This window comes from Echinops telfairi, unplaced genomic scaffold, assembly GCF_000313985.2.
Source record: "Echinops telfairi isolate 266 unplaced genomic scaffold, ASM31398v2 ScPeMD7_6;HRSCAF=24_1, whole genome shotgun sequence".
Taxonomy (NCBI): domain Eukaryota; kingdom Metazoa; phylum Chordata; class Mammalia; order Afrosoricida; family Tenrecidae; genus Echinops; species Echinops telfairi.
This window is the reverse complement of record NW_022103903.1, coordinates 20,643,155-20,656,671: the sequence shown is the minus strand read 5'-3', so window position 1 is coordinate 20,656,671 and position 13,517 is coordinate 20,643,155. Positions and strand designations below refer to the sequence as shown.

Genomic DNA, 13,517 nt, shown 5'->3' with positions numbered 1-13,517 from the left:
AAGCATGTCCATTACATGATAGTCTTGGCCCCATCCTTTGGCAAACGTTGGTTGGATACCAAACACCACAGACGCAAGTGCTGTTGACAACAGATGTCTGGTTTCCTCAGCAACTGACAAGGTTTGACCTTCATCCACACTTGCTGTTTACTCATCGGTTGTGTGCACATGGCTATGCATGGGGCTGGGACACACCACAGGGAAGTTCCTCAAAGCCTGAAACCCCAAAACCTGACCAGAGAGGCTAAGATCCCTTATGTGAACTCACAGGTTAATGTTTTTCCTAAGACCAGAGATGGCTTCCGTCTGAGAAAGCACCCCAGCAGTCAGCACTGGCTGGCGGGAAGCCAGGCAGAGCCTCAGGAGCCCTCCGTGGGCAGCTGGGAATTGGAGTACTGAGTCTTCTGGAGTTCAGGGGAGGAGACTGGCAGAGGCCTCAGGCTGAAACATTCCTGTCTCTGGGAAAGTCATAGAGATGGATCTGTCTTCGTCTGGTTACCCCAGTAAGGGGTAGCAGCCAATCATGCCTGGTTACAAAGTCACATTGCCCCCACACACACACCCTCCAGTCTTTGGGGGTGAACAATAAACCTGGGCCTGGCAATTACTCTTACTCGAAGGCTCCACAGGGCTGACATGAGCAGCAGCTTAGCTATGACAAAAACGTGTGACAAGGTAGCTATGCTAGGTCCCTTCCCAAGCGGAGGGGCACTGCAGAGTGCCCAGGTGGCTTTGTTAGACTGGCTAGACAGCTCCCTGCAGCATTCCTTGGGGAGAAACTGATTAAGCTGCCCAAGGGCCAGGCCCAACACAGGAATGCCAACCAAAGCCCTGAACGCACTCCTGCCCAAGAGCTGCTGCTGCACACCGCAACCCGAAAGGGACAGGGTCTCAGGCTGGCAGTGTGTCTGTCTGGAGACGGCCCAGCTTGATTGGCTGCAAGCTGCCCTGGACCGAGGGGCACACAAGTCCAGCACTGGGCCCCTTCCTGCCTGGGCTGCATCTCGTGCTCCGTGACAGCAGCTCCAGGCCTCAGTCGCGGCTCTTAGGCATTATGATGACGGCGAGGGCAGGGTGCTCAAATGTAAGAGGACCCGAGCAGTCATGAGGTCGACAAACCAGTTATGAAATGGGATTCAAAATGTCTCTTCACAGGGATGCTCTTAGGACCATGGGCCCCTTAGGGCCTTGGTCAGCCCAGCAGATGCCAACTGGCCTGGCTTATTGTTTCCTTCCCAGCGCCTCTCTTAGACTGGTGCTGCAGGGGAGAGGGGACCAGGGTCAGAAAGCAGGACACGTGTCAGCAGATACAATCTCCTAACTAAAAGTACGAAGTGCTTTTAAAGAACCAGGTCCCAAAGGCATCGTCCTCCCTCACCAGGGACAGAGCGCCCTGGAAGGTGGCCAAGACACCCAGACCCTTCCTTATTAGACTTTAAGACTACCCATTCCCTAACGTTAAAAAGCAAACACCGGGCTTGTGCTCGAACACCTGAGGCATAAAAGGAGCCTGCCCTCGGAGGGAGCTGCCTTTCCGGCAGAAGGAACCGCTGTGCCCACAGGCATCCCGAGTAGCCCTTCAGACCGGCACAGGCCGAGGTGAGTGGTCATCTTAGCAGGAGATGGGTGAGTCCCTTCACCCACAGGCAGAAGAGCTGCCCCCTCAGGCTGGGGACAGCACAGTGCTCTTGAAGTTTCAGGGAAGCAGGGCCCAGGAATGGCTGGCCCTGGCCCTCTGAGCCGCCAGACAGGGCTGGCCATGCCTCTGGGTGCTGGAGCCGAGGCCCGGCCAGCAGCAGCCTGGGGCAGCCAGTGGGGTGGGACTCCACCGGAGGGGACATGGGCCCTCCTGTGCCCTGGCTCCCCAGGCGGCTTGTCAGTCCAGATAGGCAGATTGGTGGCTACGCTGCCGGTCCTTGTAAGTGCTGTGGCGCTTCACGTGGAGGCGGCTGAACCGGTCCCGCAGTTCAAAGGTCACCTCGCCTTCGCTGGGGGAAGCGTGGCTGCGGCTGCGGCCGGTGGCCTCCAACAAGCAGTTGTCAGGGACGCGGGGACTCTCAAAGAGAAGAGCGTTGAGGGTTTCCCGGTAGATGCGGGCCTCTGGGAATTCCACCCTGGTCTGCGTCTTCTCGGTGGCATCCACAAGGGAGGTGCAGCACCCCTCCGCCAGCTTGTGGCCCCGGCCATGGAAGGACCAGCAGCAGATCTGGTCGCCGAGGACGTCCTTGATGAAGAGCACGGGCCGTCGAAGCACGCAGAGAGCTTGTCGACGAGCTCCATGTTCCCAGCAGGTGGTCCTCGTCGGAGTACTTGTTGCTGCTTCTCTTGTACGGCAGCTGGGCCACGGGCTTGGTGGAGGCCTCCATGAGCCGCTCCTCCTCATTCAGGGACGTGATGACGGGGATGCTGCACGCAGGCTGGAAGGGCTCCTTATTGTCCTGCAGGGCACTCTGGCACATGGTCACCAGCCCCGAATAAGGTTATCCTTGGCTTCCGCCATTAGCTCCTTGATCTGCCATCTTTGAGGGAAGGTGACAGTGTCATCTTGCAGGTAACTCAAGATGGTGCCGAAGTGCTTCCGACAGCGGTCTATGAGGATCCAGCCGTCTTTGTCCTTCAGCACCTCCATGCGCCCGCTGAACATGGCCTTGAGCATGGTGTCGTGCCGGGTCAGCGTCCGCTCGGTGGTGTAATAGAGGGAGCCGCCCACATTGAGCTGGACACACTTGTGCCAACCTTGAAGCTGCTCAGCTTGGGCTTGGACGCTGAGGCTGGCCACAATCAGGTGGCCCCTGTCATCTCCCGCTGCAGGTAGATCACCACAAGGCAGCAGGTCGGCTTGGCAGGCTCCGCCATGGTGGCAGGGGTCACGGGGGAGGGGCCAGTGGAGGCCAGAGCCTCATCCTCAGTGCGTCCCTCGGGGCGCCTGTCCGGTCTCTCAGCTGGGCTTCGAGCTGACTCTTGCAGCGCCAGGACTGGGCGCGGCCGCCCGCAATCCCAGGGTGTGAGCTCACATCCCGAGAGCCCGAGAACACAAGGCCCAGAATGCCGAGCATCCCAGCGGCCAGGACAGGGCCAAGCCCCCGAGGAGTCCACCGTGAGACGACACCCCTTCCAGACGCTCGGCAGGTGCAAGGGCCTCTCGGTCACACAGATCTGTAACAGAAATGTTATAGTCAATTTCTCCCCCAAAAAACAAACAACAACAAAAACGAATGGGGGAGGAGTGGGTAAAGGGGAGCTTCTATCAAAAAGATCAAGAACATTTTGAAACTGTGGGAACAATTGTATAATACTACTTGATGTGATTGAACTATGGAATCATATGCTATCTGTATTAACTCTAAATAAAATCATTTTGGGAAAATACTCTTAGTACAGTAGATAGTGCTGACATTTATTAGGTAATACAATTCAGGTTCACTATTGTCTTCCCATGCCTTTATATAAACAAATAGAACAACAGCAACAAAACAACATGTACATCTTTGTGTGGCTATAACTTTGTTTCTTAAAAGCCATTTCTGGCCTCATAAGAGAAAATAAAAGAAAGATAGTAGAAGCAATATGTCACCAATCCTTTTAGGAACTTTCAAGCCATATACTCGAGAAATATTAATGAACTTCAAAAGAAGGTAAAGACCATCCATTATGAGTGTGCTCAGTTTTGTCAGCCAACTTCGTTCACCCTCTGGAGAGCACGGGAAGCGTCTCCAAGGGGAACGAGGACTGGTGAATGTATACCCGACAGTCCCCAACCACAGCCCGAAAAACCAGTGTGGTTTTTAAACCCCACGCACCAGCAATCGCCAGTTTGGAAAATCTTGCCTGGGCATCAATCAAGCAGCAGGAGGCAGTCTCTGTTTGTCTAAGCAGAGGTAGCCTGACGTGAAGGATCCATAGACACTGCTTCTGCCCACACTCAGGGGCCTTCCCAGATTGAGTGAGGGCTGAAACCAGTTGCCAAGAAAAGCCTTCGGGGTTCAATTAAGAGCACTGAGATGTTGGAAAATACTTAACAAAAACCAGTCTTCCAAACCAGCATAGAATGTGCAAATTCTGGGCACTTTGGGCAATATAGACTGCCAAACCTCTCTGATTATGTTTGGTGTAGAACTGGGACTTCTTCACCAGAAAAGTTTTATGGCCTTCTCTGAAATAAGAAGGCATACAAGACTTCTCAAGTCTACCCTAAAGAGCTCAAGGCGTATAAGATCAAGAATTACTCTCAATAAGAAATCAAATACATGTTTTTGTTAATTAAGAGAATACCTCAAACTCATGGCTTGAAAACAGTTTTTCAGAGATACCTGCTTTTAGAACGATTCTTCTTCTTTTTATTTTTTTTGAACAGAGTCAAATTAACTGATAAATCAAACACCTTGAAATCACAAAAAGGTAGAACTAGAAATAGCCTTGTTGCTATTGTTGTGATGTGCCACTGCGGTGGTCCGGACTTGTAATGATCCTGTATGAAAGAGGAGAACTGCCCCATAGGCTTTTCTAGGCTGTACTCTTTATGGGAACATATTGCCCAAGAAGCAGCTGGTAGTTTCAAACTATGGACCTTTCGATTAGTAGCCACATGCTTAATCATAGCACTAACAGGCTTCCATAAATATTATGTAAACCGACATCTTCCAATTCTCAGGCAGTCACTGAGACCCCGTAAGCTTTAATGGCTGGACTAAGGTCCTACAGCTCATCAAGGCCTTGAACTAATCTCTCATATTTGAATAAAATTTGGGGATTCTTAGGAATCCTGGTGGATTAGTGGTTATAGGTTGGGCTGTTAGGCATACATAGGTGGCTTGAAACCACCAGCCACTCCTTGGGAAAAGATGAGGCTTTCTTCGTTTGTAAAGTTGTAGTCTCAGAAACCCACAGGAGCAGTTCTGTTCTATCCTGTAAGGTCGGTATAGGGTATGGACACTGATGAATCAAGTGTGAGTTGGTATTCTTGAAGCACATTTGCACCTACTGACTCATAGATCCTCAACTAGAATGGGTGAAAGAGGTCTATCAATAGATTGGTTTTTCTGTCTGCCACCTTTTTTTTTTTTGAACAAGAGTATACCTAGAACTCATTGTTTCCGGTGTGCAGGTTGTTAGGTGTCATGGAATCTGTCGTTACTCATAGCACCACAGGGAGGCACTGTAAATCACGGGTAAATTTGAGCCCCTTGTAGCTACTGTGTCATTACATCTTCTTAAGGATCTTCCTCTTTTTCATTTGGGAGAAGATGAACATTCAAACACTGAAAAGTGCAGTTCTAGATTCAGGGTTTTTTGGTCAATTAATTGGTAATGAAAATGTCAAGAGATCCCCTGTTCTTATTTGTCTCCTGCTTCTGATCCATTATCAGGATGGATAGCTAGCCCTCCAAGCAGCGTACTCTACTAAAGCAGGTAGGATTCAGGTTCTGAAACGGAAAGTCTGTATAATGGTATCTTTATTGATGGAGAATCAACAAGACTTTTTTTTAAGTCGAGCAGACACCACCTGTTGACAAGAGGTGAGACAGAGTCCAGATGACAATGCTTGTCTTGGAGCTAAGGTTTGAATACCTGAAAGTGAGAACACGCTTGTTTTCTCTTCTTTGGTCCAGTGGATTTGTCATTATTTTCAGTCTTTTAAAAAATGTTTATTATTAACTGGGAGTCAAGACATATATCATATCGTTCCAAAGTCCAAGCACATCAAGCAGAATTGTGCAGTTGCTACCACCATCCATTTCAAAACGTTCTGTTTTCTTCCTGGACTCCTGGACATTGTCTCCCTTGTACCCCCTCCTCCCCACCACTGGACCACCACCCCCTGCCCCGAAACCTTTATTCTACTTACTGTCCCTATAGGTTCAATCCTGGGTTTCATATAACAAAACACAGGAAAACATAAAATACGATTTCATGAGGGCGACCTCCAATGACTTAACATTTCTGAGATACACCCTAATAGGAACAAGGAAAACCAAAAACACAGGAAATGTGATAACCAGATCAGGTCCAGCACGCATCAGAGGAGGGATCAACTGACAAAGCTGTAACTGTTCAAGTCCGTTTTATTTCTTTGATCTTCTCTACTCATATCTCCAATGCACTCCGTTTAGTAAGCACTTTCCTCCATCCCTCAATTGTGGACAGAGGGAGTTCACCGGAGGCTTACATCCTATGTAGTTCCCGTGTTTCTTGAAAAAACATTTTGATCCTGAAGTTCATTAAAATCTGAATTTGCATCAAAGTTGATTAGTTTAAAGGAGTTCTGGTGATACGCTGGTTAAGTGCTTGACTGCTAACTGAAAGGTCAATGGTTCCAACCCACCAGCCCCTTAGGAAAAAGATGTGGCAGTGTGCTGGTGCGTGTGCTTCTATAAAAATTACAGCCTGAGAAAGCTTACAATTTGGGTTTACTCTGTCCTTTTAAATCACGATGAGTCAGAGTTGACTCAACTGCAATCATTCAGCTAGTTTGGCCATGATACTATCTCTCAAGTGCAGAGATTAAATTGGGCCTAACCAGAGGCTCTTTTTGCTCTAAGCATAATTAATGTAACTTCCACTCCTTTCCCACTTCCTCTCTGAGGACTGATGTGGAAAGAAGACTATGCTAATGCCTAAATAAACAGAAATTTTCTTCCTCCATTCTCTTTTTAAACATCATAGTTTTTATAATGTATTGATTTAAAACACATTTTCATCACACGTAAAGTGATGTCTTTAACTTTGTCCCAAATAAAATAATAATATTCTCTAATGCCTAGTTAAGCTTTTTCCTTCCAAAAGCGACTAACTAAACAGTAAGTCTAGAGTAAACCAGCAATTCCATGTTCTGAATGGAAGTAGAACGAGTGTGTGTACCAAGTCAGACGTGAGTAAAAGAGTTCTGATGAATTTAGGCGCAGATGTGAGATTATAGATGCTCTGCTTCTGACACCAGGCGTTGCATTGTATATGTTCTTTATCTTCCCCAATCCCAGAGGTTATTCTGACATCACCCCTTGTTATCCTGTTTTTATCCATTGTTCCTTTTAATGTGTCATATCTTAAAATATATCTCAAACGGAACCATAGTAGAGTACATAGTCTCTAGTGCACGAAACAGAAGCTTCGCATTTCACATCAAGGCCACCATTCGTGAAAAGCTTCCCAATATGATTTATTGCCTGATACATCAGCTGAGAGTCTTATATTTTAGAAGGAAATCATGAGCTTTACCAGACCAGTCGGTGTTTTGTCCTGTTGCGCATTGACAGGGGAACTATGAGTTAGAACAAACTCCACGGCACCTAACAACAGCAACAACAACAGCAACGGTTGTGTTTTTCAGTACTTTAACATGTACCATCTGTGTTTCTGTGCAGACCGTGTATGCCTGTCCAAGGCTAAGGAAAACTATTCTTGTTGTTATTCTTGTTAGGTGTCATTCGGTTGGTCCAGTCTCACAGAGACCCTGTGGACAACAGAATGAAGCACTACCTGGTCCTGCACCCTCCGCACCATTGTTGCCATGCTTGAGCCCGCTGTTGCGGCCACTGGGTCAAACCATGTGGTCAAGGGCTTTCCTCTTTTGGATTGCCCTTCTACTGTACAAGGCATTTTGTCATTTTCTAGGGACCTGTCTCTCCTGATAAAATGTCCAAAGTATGTAAGATGAAGTCTCACCATGTTTGCAAAGGACCGTTTGGCTATAATTGTTTCAAGACAGATCTGTTTATTCTTTGGGTAGTCCCTGTTAATTTCAATATTCTTATCTAGCACCATCATGGAAATGTGCCCATTCTTCTCTGGTCTTCCTTGTTCACTGTGCAACTTTCACATGCATCTGAGGCAGTTTTAAATATGATGGCTTGGGGCAGGTGCTCCTTAGTCCTCAAAGGGACACCCTTAGTGTTCACCAAGTTAAAGGGATCTTGTGCAGCAGATCTACCCAGTGTAATTCATCGTTTGATCTCTTGACTCTTCCTTTCATGAGCTGTGATGATGCATCCAAGCAAGATGAAATCCTTGACAACTTCAATCGTGTCTCCATTTATCATGATGTTACCTACTGCTCCAATTGGGAGGATTTTGGTTTTCTTTACATCGAGTAAGTCCTTGGTTTTCATCAGCAAGTGTTTCTAGGCCTGATTTTCAGCAAGCAGGGCAATGTCATAAGTTGTTATTAAGGCTTCCTCCAATCCTAATGTCATGCTCTGCTTCATACATCCCAGCCTCTCTATTTGTTCAGCATATAGATTGACTAAGTATAAAGGGGTGCAGCTTTGACACACACCTTTTTTGATTTTACACCATGCAGTATTCCCTTGTTCTGCTTGAAAGACTGCCTCTCGATCCACATACAGGTTCCTCATGAGCATAATTAAGTGTCTGGAAAACCATTATTCCATAATAAATGCCAAAATCAGTTTCCCCCCTCTCAAATTCATACCTGGATTAAACTAAATGCTAAACGCAGAGGCAGTTTATCTGGAGAGCACATTTTACAAAGCACATCAGCTACATTCCCATTTCATTACTCCAGTCAAACTTGTTTTAAGGCATTTTGAACAAAGTTAGCCGTCTATAATTTCCGCATGATAATTCTGTATCATTCTCTTCTCTATGATCCTCCCTTCTATATTTCAAAGTCCATGACTCTTAAGATTTTCTAACTGAAAAATAAAAGAGAAAAAAATTGTAATATAAAAATGTCCATGACTATCAGTGTCTTTATACTGTCCCTCATTTGTTTCATTTTTTGAGTGAGAGTCGCCTGCTAATTTTTATAAGTACTAGATGGCCTGACCTTTGTATTAATCAATAGCATATTGATTAATATTCACTGTCTGAAGTTGGACATATTTCTAATCATAAAATCTAATATTAAAAAACTAATCAAGAGATTATCAAATCTCCTGCTACAATGATAGGGTTGGAGACTTTCCTATTTCTAAATCTACTATTGGAGAAAAGCATATGAAAGAGTGATTTAAAACTCTTTCTGAATGTAAAACAAGGATGCTACGTGAGTTGTGCAACTTCAATGTACAAACAAGCCCAAATTGATGAAACTCTTTAAATTCTTAATGCATCATGCAGCGATTCAGCACATATAAATAGGAGAATTCAACTTATTTTTTAAAGACATTTTAAAGTGATTAAAATCTTTTTGTGTGTGTGATTTAAATCTCAAAGCTCTTCCAAAGAGAATTCTGCTCACAATGCACAGCCAAAAAAAATAAAGCCTTTAAAGATCTTCTTAACCATTTATCTCCCACTGTCCCACACTGATCATATTTGGCTGCCCTAATTTCCTCTTCTCCTTCTACAAAATACTCCAAATTTCTCCTTCAAAATACAACAATCCAGGCCTTCTCTTTGGCCCCTCACACATATTTTCTTCCATAAATAGGCTGCTGCAGACCTTAGTGGAAGATCTTATGCAAATTTAACCTTTAAACATTTCGTAACACAATGAATGGTCTGAAACCCTTAAAAATATGAATGTCATAGAGACTCTACTGGCTACTGAGACAAACTGCTATTCAATCTCTCTATTTGGGCAACCTCACAGTTGCTATTTCAATCGTAGGAGCTGTTGGGAGACCTGGGAAATTCAAACGAAGCATTTTCAACTCACACTACTGGCACTGGTTTTCTAGGGCTTCAATTTCAGGGTTTCCAAACAAGGTTTGGGTGCCAGCCTGTCCCACGGCGGGAATGAAAGCAAATGAAGCCACAGAGACGTGCCAGTTTTAATTTGATTTCCGGCTCAGCAACCCAACCCTGGGATGAAAATAAAACCCCAAACCAAAATCCCTCTTGTAGTAACCAACAAAAAATGCCCCCCTCCAGCCCCCCAAAAAGCCTTCAGCATTCTTCCAAACCCAGCTGATGAATGCAATCAGCTCGCAAGGAGAGTTCTGAATTGTTGAGTCTGTTTTCGGCTAGACAGCATGGCGGGGATGCAGAGGCTCAGTGGCAGAATGTACGTGTGGGTCTGAGGGAGAACAAAGGGAACTGAGTTTTGGCGTGAGATGAAAACTCTCATCCTGAAGACAGAATTTTCACTTAATTGAATCGAACAGCTTTAGCGGGGCCTTTGGGTAGCAATGCTTTCCCTTGCGCCCTGTGTGTCCATAATTGATTTAGCATGCATTGGGGTTGGTGCTAAAAGTCCTGAATCCTGAACGTGGCCTGGTTAACCAACACAGAAACACCAACACATGATACAACACAATGTTATCAAGTCCAAAAGATACAGGACATAGGAAAAATTAAGGAAACACAATGAAGGTTTTATTCTACCTTTGGGGCAGGATAAAAGACGTGTGCTAATTTCCAAATAGCGGGGTCCTTTCATTTTATGAGCAAATATTTTCTTAACAAAAATTCCAAGAACTCAACTAACTTTGAATTACAGTGGCTTTTTATGTGAGCTGTGTTTACAAAAGGAAGCAAGCAAAGAGCTCATAAGTGAACATGAATGGCTATTTGGTTGAAGCCTGATAAATGAATTGGAAATACCACTGAGTCATAGATGTCAATGTCCACCAGCCCTGAGGCTCTGTCCTGTTGGGAATGTCTCCAGACACGTCAGATTGGAAACATCCTTTTCAGATGATTCCTCACTTAGTCTTTTTAGCACCTGTCCTTACTCATCACTTCCCCCCTCCCACTTCTAAATCGGTGTTATGGTGATCCTTGTGGTTCAAACCTTGATTTGCAGGGAGCGGGTAGGTGATTCAGTGTCACAGGAAACCATCCTCCAATGGCTGAAAGGCAGTAGGCGCAATTGTAGGACAATAATATATCAAGATTATTGTAAAGTCATAGAGGACAGGAAAGAGAATAAAATAAAGGAGTCAGACATATTTTTATGGTCCATGTGGAACTGGGAGAAGAGAGAGTGAACCTTTCCTATCTTGGGACATTTATAAGTAACCATAAGACATGCATATTCGGTAGTTACATGTGTCACAAGGTGGGTGGTATCTACATTAAGGTCTCTGAGCTCACAGGTAAGGAAACCTAATTCGTGCATTGGGGGAAGATATGAGGGGGTTGGGTGACTCCGAGGGAAGGGGGAAAAGGATGTCTGCTTCTATAGGGAGATGGAATCAGCCATGTGCTCACTCTAAGGCAGCATAGCTCTGAGGGGGAGAATCTGTGGGAATGACATTTAAAGCAGGATAAGGTACTTGGATTTTACCTCTAACTTATGAAAGTGGAGGCTTTCCTGCTTTTCCTGCTGTGGAATACTTGCTTTCCAAATTCCCTCTGTTATAAGTTAGTGAATATAATCCTCATCATATTTCCCTCAGTGTTAGTTTCCAGCAATGCAGGGTTGAGGCTACCTTAAGCAATGTTTAGACACACACACACACACACACACACACACACACACCTCTGCAGTAAACCAGTTGGGATTACAAAGCAAAGAGCAGGAATTTTCTTGGAATCTAACTTGCTCTTTCCTTGTTATGTACTTGGTAAAAATGGGCCATCAGACTTGATGAACATTTGTTCATCTAAGTATGATTGGCCCTACACATTTAAGATACTGTGCCATCCCTGATTGAAAAATAGTCTAATGTGTGTACCAGCCATCTCCATACAACTGCTTTGGGGTACAAAGGAGACCTCAGATATTAAATATAATGTAAGGGGGTTGTATAGATTGGGATAAGAGTTGTACGAGCCCCCCAAAAAAACGATTTTTAAAAAATTTAAGTGGGCATTGAATACATTTTAAGCAGGACAAAGACGCATCGTGTGGATGAAGGAGACCATTATCATGAGGCCATATGGGCATCCAAGGATTTGCTGAGATTTAAGGACTTCAAAAGGACATGGGAGGGCAGAGGAAACTATCATAAATGTAAGCTCGTCAGCAGATCAGTACATTACAGTTATAGGTGGGACTACAGGAGTGGCAATAGGACCATAACTGGGACATGTACATTATATTCAATAGAAGAGTTCACATGATTGGTCCAGGGCCTTCAGACCTAAGCAGTCATGCATGACTCATGGCTAGGTGATTCCAGTACAGGACTCTCCATCAAGAAAACATCCAGGCAAACCTCTAAAGGAAATTGCTACTCCCTAGGCTGGCTGGGGGTAGAGGGAGTAGTGGTGATGGTGGTGGTGGTGTAGAGGATCCATTTTCCAATTCTCTCTGCCTGTGGGGAAGACTGTTCACATCCCAAGCTAATGATCAGAAGGAATTCAATGAAGGATTAATCCAAGTTGAGACTCTCACTGTTATCCATCACTTTCTGCAAACCTAGTGCTCTGAATTTAAACTCTTACACAGATACATACCAAGATTTTACCACACTTGCTTTATTTTTCCTTTTCTTTAAAAATTTCTTTCTTTTTTTAAGAAATCATCTTAATTGGGGCTTATACAACTCTTATCACAATCCATACATCCATCCATGTGTCAAGCACATTTGTACATCTGTTGCCCTCATCATTCTCAAAACATTTGCTTTCTACTTGAGCCCCTGGTATCTGCTCCTTTTTTTCCCCCTCCCTCCCCACTCCCCTCTCCCCCATGAACCCTTGATAATTTATAAATTATTATTATTTCGGCAAATCCCAGTTATCATATCATCTCATCCCAATGTATGACAATGTGTACCTCTAAACGTTAGTAAAAATGGATCACTCTTGACACTAGTAACTGAACATTTTAAATAAACAGCAATATTAGAATAGACATATCTAAAGCCACCAGCAAGATAAAATGGGTGTCAATATTTGGCTCATCTTTGCATCGGTTAGGGATCATTTTCTTTTTGTGCAGAAATAAATTATTGCAAGTTGCACCTCTTTTCACTAGTTTTCCAAGTGCCTCTTAACCAGGACACTATAAAATTTTATAAACCAATCTACATCAACTTTTCACTTAACTTCTACAGGTTTTTATCTCCATGGAGACAACGTTTTGATATTAGTTTTATGATCTTTGTCATAGCATCACATAATATTTTTAGAAGAATTGGATTGTTCCATTAGACATAATTTTTAAATTGATATGCTTTGCCCAAATGTTTTAAGTTTAACTTTGCATTTTCCCCAAACTTAAACACAGGATCTGATATGTATAAAAAATGTATATGGAATTGATATATAATAGAATTAATCTACAAGGACTACGACTATTTTTGTCTTAATTAGAGAATTTCAATTGTTCTTGTAGAAACTTGACGTACACTCACATGAGCCAGCTGGATGTGTGTTTATTTAATCTGGAGGTACACACCAAACCTGGAAGACTTCACTGAAACACAGTCATACATTCATGACACCTGCTTCAAAGCAAACTCCCTGCCATTGAGTCGATTCTGACTCAGACCAACCTTGTAGGATAGGATACTCCAGCGACACATGGCATTTACAGAGACCTGCTGCACAAGGCCCCTTCCAGTGTTGTAAAACAAGGAGGTTACCGTGGACTCAAGTGTGACTGACTCAAGCCATGGGCTGCCACCAGGGTGAGCATGCCCTGCTGGAAGAAGTACAGCCAG

General features: G+C 44.5%; 1 pseudogene; it reads right to left on the bottom strand.

The window, feature by feature from the left end:
- Positions 1-1,876: 1,876 nt before the first annotated feature.
- LOC101644224 lies at positions 1,877-2,799 on the bottom strand (annotated as a pseudogene).
- Positions 2,800-13,517: the final 10,718 nt, after the last annotated feature.